A 6020-nucleotide genomic window follows, 5' to 3' on the forward strand; every position below is an offset into this window, starting at 1 on the left:
AGTTTGGCTTCATAAATGTTGAAATGTTATTATTAAGTTTATACATTTTAGGAATTGTTATATCTTGTTAATGAATTGTCCTTTGAAAAATCTTATGAAATGCCTTCTGTACCTCTTGTAATAAGCTCTGTCTTGAAAGCTGCATAGTCTGACATTAATATAGCCACACTGGATTTTCTATGTTTAGTGTTTGCATGGTATATCTCTCCATCTATTTAATTTTCACTTATTTGTGTTTTAAAATTAAATGATCTCTCTTATGGACAGTATATAGTTGGGTTTCTGACATTTCTTCTGACATCTCTGTTTTTTAATTGGAGTGTGTAATATGTTTATCTTTAGTGTAATTAATGATGCAGTTGGGTGTAAGTTTAACATCTTGCTACTTGTTTTTAATTTGTTCCTTCAAGTTTTTGTTACTCCATTTCTCTTTTTCTGCCTTCTTTTGGGTCAGATATTTTTAGTATTCCATCAAGTTTCCTCTATTTGCTTCTTAATTCTATACTTTTTATTATTTTTATTCTTTCCTTCCAACAATACGAAGCCATGTACCTGTCCCCTCCTTTGTGCTATGGTTTGTGATGTATCTTACTTCTACATGTGTTATAAATCAATCTTGCATTATTATCATTTTTGCTTTTCTTACATTATTATTATTACTGCTTTACACAGTCTACTCTCTTTTAAGGAAATCACAAGAATAAAAAATAACATAGCTTTTTATATTTATGTATTTATTTACAACTTTTGGTGTTTCTCATTTCTTTTTAAAAAAATATTTAATTTATTTATTCATGAGAGACACACAGAGAGAGGCAGAGACATAGGCAGAGAGAGAAGCAGGCTCCATGCAGGGAGTCCCATGTGGGACTCGATCCTGGGACTCCAAGATCACACCCTGGGCTGCAGGCGGCACTAAACTGCTGCGCCACTGGGGCTGCCCTGGTATTACATCTTATATTTTTATTACCTAGAACAGAAATTCAAGTTCAAAAATAAACATTTTTTTAAAAGAAAGAAACAAGCAGAAAAAAAATTTTTAATGACAGAGTAAGACCTGATATATCAATAATTACCTTAAATATAAATGGCCTATTATTCCTAAAAGCCTAACCCAGTGCTGTTTTATTTGGCCAGAAAATTCTGGCCAAAATAAAAAAGAATGAATTTCCAATATTTAAAAAATGGGAGATCTCTTTTCAAAACCTAAATTTTAAGCTTCTTTTTTTTTTAAAGATTTTTTATTGATTTATTCATTTATGAAAGACACAGAGAGAGAGGCAGAGACACAGGCAGAGGGAGAAGCAGGCTCCACGCAGGGAGCCCGATGTGGGACTCGATCCTGGGACTCCAGGATCACGCCCTGGGCCAAAGGCAGGCGCCAAACTGCTGAGCCACCCAGGGATCCCAATTTTAAGCTTCTTTTGAAAAATTAGTAGTGATAGCAATGCTGGTCAGGTATTCTTTCATGCCACAGTCGACTAGGGCTCTTTAAAGTCTTGCTCTCCATGGATTGTTACAGATCCACTTTTACTCATTTATCATTTCTTTCTTTTTTTTTTTTAATTTTTTATTTATTTATGATAGTCACACACAGAGAGAGAGAGAGGCAGAGACATAGGCAGGGAGAGAAGCAGGCTCCATGCACCGGGAGCCCAATATGGGATTCGATCCCAGGTCTCCAGGATCACACCCCCGGCCAAAGGCAGGCGCTAAACCGCTGCGCCACCCAGGGATCCCTCATTTATCTTTTCTTGTTTGCTGCAGGTGTGGCACAAAATTTCCAAACGGAGGGAATATTTGGGCACTCTTGGTAAAAATTATCACCCAGATGTAATTATAATTACATTTTTTCATGTCCAAAAGTATTAAATAAGTAAAAAAAGAAAAGTAAAGAAAATTATAAAACATATCATGAACAAGGAAAATAGTAACTTAAATGAGAAAAGACAATCAACTGATGACAACACCAAGATGAATCAGCTTTTGGAATTGTCTGATGAAGATTTCTAAAGCAACCATCAGAAAAATGATTCAACAAGCACTTGTAAATTTTCTTGAAACAAGTTGGAAAAATCTCAGCAAAGAAGTAGAAGAAACAGAAATGACAGAACTGAAAAAAATTACAATATCAGAAAACAAAAACTCAATGGATAGATTTAATAGTATAATGAAGAGGACAGAATCAGTGAATTAGGGAACAGCTCCATAGAATTTACCCAATCTGAAGAGCAGAGACAAAACAGAATTTATTTATTTATTTATTTATTTTTTTTTCAAAACAGAATTTAAAAAAAAAAAAAAGAGAGAGTGAAAGAAAGTGCTCTTTCTTATAGTCTCAGGAACCTGTGGGACAAAAACAAGAAATCCAAAATTCATATCATTCAAGTCACAAATAAGAAGAGAAAGATAGTGAAGGTAAAAGAGTATTCAAAGAAATAATAACTGAAAAAGACATAAACCCACAGGTTAAAAAAAAAAAAACCCACAGGTTAGAGAAGCTGGGCTAACTCCAAATAGGATAAAACCAAAGAAATATATGCCAAGACACACCATAACTAAACTTTGAAAACTAAAGACAAAGTCTTATGAGCAGACAGAAAGAAATAACACCTTAATCCATATGAGAACAGAATTCTAATGAAGTCAGGTTTCTTATTTGAAATGTGGATGCCAGAAAAAAGTGACACACATTTTTCAAGGGCTGAAGAAAAAGCTAAAATATAATTCCTATGACCAGTGGAACTATCTTTTAAGAATAAAAGACAAAGGAAAACTAAAACAAGTCATCATTTGCAGACCTATTCTTAAACAGTGGATAAAAGAAATTCTTTAAACAGAAAGGAAATAATAATAATAAAAAAGTTCTTTGGAGCATTAGGAAATACAATACAATAGATTACCTTCTGAGTTTTATAAATCGTATATAAGGATTGCAACAAAAATTATAAGAACATCTGATTTTCAAGGCAATGATATTTAAAGGTGGGGGAGATAAAGATATCTAAATGGAAGTAAGTTTCTACACTTCACTTGAACTGGGAAAGTGTTGATAGTAGTAGACTGAGGTGAGTCACTTGTGTATATTTTAAGTCCAGGGCAACCACTAAGAAAACTATACAAAGAGATATACTAAAAAAACACTATAAATAAATGTCAGGATCCTAAAAAATGTGCATGTAACTCATAGGAAGTCAGAGAAAGAGAAACATAACTTCCTTTGAAAAGTCATGGCTTCCTGCCTAAGTCACCAAAGGCAACCATTTGGTATTACATCTTTTTTAAAAAAAGATTTTATTAAAAAAAAAAGATTTTATTTATTTATTTATGAGAGACAGAGAGAGAGAGAGGCAGAGACACAGGCAGAGGGAGAAGCAGGCTCCATATAGGGAGCCTGACGTGGGACTCGATCCCGGGTCTCCAGTATCACACCCTGGGCTGCAGGCAGCACTAAACTGCTGTGGCACTAAACTGCTGCGCCACTGGGGCTGCCCTGGTATTACATCTTATATTTTTATTACCTAGAACAGAAATTCAAGTTCAAAAATAAACATTTTTTTAAAGGAAAGAAACAAGCAGAAAAAAATTTTTAATGACAGAGTAAGACCTGATATATCAATAATTACCTTAAATATAAATGGGCTATTATGATTTACATTTAATGCTGTAAGTGTAGATGACCGAAATAAATATACTACTGGGCAGATGTTGAAAAAGTGAACAAGAAAGACAAGATCCACCTACATATAGTTTACAAAGACCTCACTATTTAACAACATAGGTAGGTCAAAAGTAAAATGATTGAAAGAGATGTGCTATGCAAACATTAATTTTTAAAAAGAAGAGGTGGCAATATTAAAATCAGATAAAGAAGACTTCAGAGCAATGAAAATTACTCAAGACAAAAATGGGTGTTACTTAATGCTAAAAGCATCAATCTATCAAGAAGACATAATGATCTTAAATGTATATTCACCAAATAACAGAGCCTCAAAAAACATGAAATAAGAACTGATAAAGCTTAATGGGGAAACAGATGAATCCACGTTCAGAGTTTGGGATTTCAAAATCCCACTGTGAGCAGCAGATAAAACTACTACTACACAGAAACTCAGCAAGGATCTAAACAACATAGTCCCATAAGAAAATCTTCAAACACTTGGAAATTAACAACACATTTCTAAATAATCCATGGGTTAAAGAGGAAGTAGCAAAGGAAATAGAAGTAATAGAAGTGAATGAAAATGAAAATAAATCAACATATGTGGGATGCAGCTAAGGAAATACTAGAAGGCAAATTTACTTTAAATGCTTATATTGGAAAATAATAAAGGGTCTCAAATCAGCAATCTACTTCCTTACCTCAATAAACCATAAAAATAAAATAAAACTGAACCCAAAGCAAGAAGAAAAGTAGAAATAATAAAGATCAGAGCTGAAAGCAATAAAATTGAAAAAGGAAAACAAGAGAGAAAATCAATAAAAAGCTGCTTCTTTGGGAAAAAATCTATAAAATTGATAAACATCTAGGAATATTGACAAAGGCATGATGAGATAAGAGTATAATAACAAATGTGAGGAATAAAAAAGATGTGACTGTACACGGTATAGCCATTAAAAGTTAATAAAGGAATACCACAATGTTATGTTCATTTATTCTGCTATTTCAAAGAAATAGAGTAATCCTAAAAAACAAAAAGCTACCAGAACTCAGCCAAGAGCAATACATAATCTGGATAGTTCTCCAATAATTTAAAAAATTGAATTCATAAATAAAAACCTGAAAATGAAATCTCTACATTGAATGGTTTCACTAGAGAATTATATCAAACATTTTGAGAATTAACACCAACTTAACACAATTTTTACTTGAGAATACTAAAGGGAACATTTCTCAACCATTTGTAGGTCAGCATTACTCTGATAACAAAGCCAAAGATTATAAAACTAACACAAAACTATGGACCAGTTTTTCTCATGACTCAGAGTCAAACATCCTCAAAAAATGTGGCAAATTAATTCCAACAATGTATAAGAAAATTATACACTATAACAAGGTATGCAAGAGTGGTTTAGCATTTGAGAATCAATTAATAGAATCCTCCATACCAACAGACTGAAGAATAAAAATCATACGATAATATCAAAGAAGGCAGAAAAAGCATTTGACAAAATCCAGCACCCAACCATAATAAGAACTCTCAGCAAACCAAGATGGAAGAGAACTTCATTAAGTTGAAAGTAGGCATCTATGAAAACCCTACAGCTGATGGTGAAAATTTAAGTTATGAGGGACATAATGGTGATAAACTAAATGCTTTCCATTTAATATTGCAAAGTAGGGAAGGATATCCATTTTTACCACTCTATATAAGTGTTGGAAGTTCTAGCCACTGCAATAAGGCAAGGGGAGAAAAGGCATGCAGATTGGAGAGGAAAAAGAAAACTGACCTTATTTGCAGATGACATGACTGTCTATATAGAAAAATCCTAAGAAATGTACAAAAGCCTCCTAAAACTAGTATGTGAATTCAGCAAGGTTGCAGGATATGAGATAAACATACAAAGTCAATTGTCTATCTATTAGCAATGAACACGTGGGCACTGAAATTAAAAATATGATACCATCGACAATGACACACACCACACAAAATACTTAGGTATAAATCTAACAGAAAATATACAGGACTCATATGTTGAAAACTACAAAATGCTGATGAAAGAAACCAAAGAAGATCTAAATAAATGTAGAGTGTTTATGAATCAGAAGATTCAACATAGTAATGTTGTCAGTTCTCCCCAAATTGATTTATAGGCTTAACACAATTTCTATCAAAACCCCACCAAAGGGAAAAAAAAAAAAAAAAAAAAAAAAACCCCACCAAAGGGTGCCTGGCTGGGTTGGTAGGTAGAGCATTCAACTTCTGATCCTGGGATTATAAGTTTGAGCCCTATTTGGGTATAGAGATTACTTATAAAAATAAAATCTTAAAAAAACCCAGCAAGATTTTTTGCAGATA

This window comes from Canis lupus, chromosome 4 (assembly GCF_003254725.2).
Source record: "Canis lupus dingo isolate Sandy chromosome 4, ASM325472v2, whole genome shotgun sequence".
NCBI lineage: Eukaryota > Metazoa > Chordata > Mammalia > Carnivora > Canidae > Canis > Canis lupus.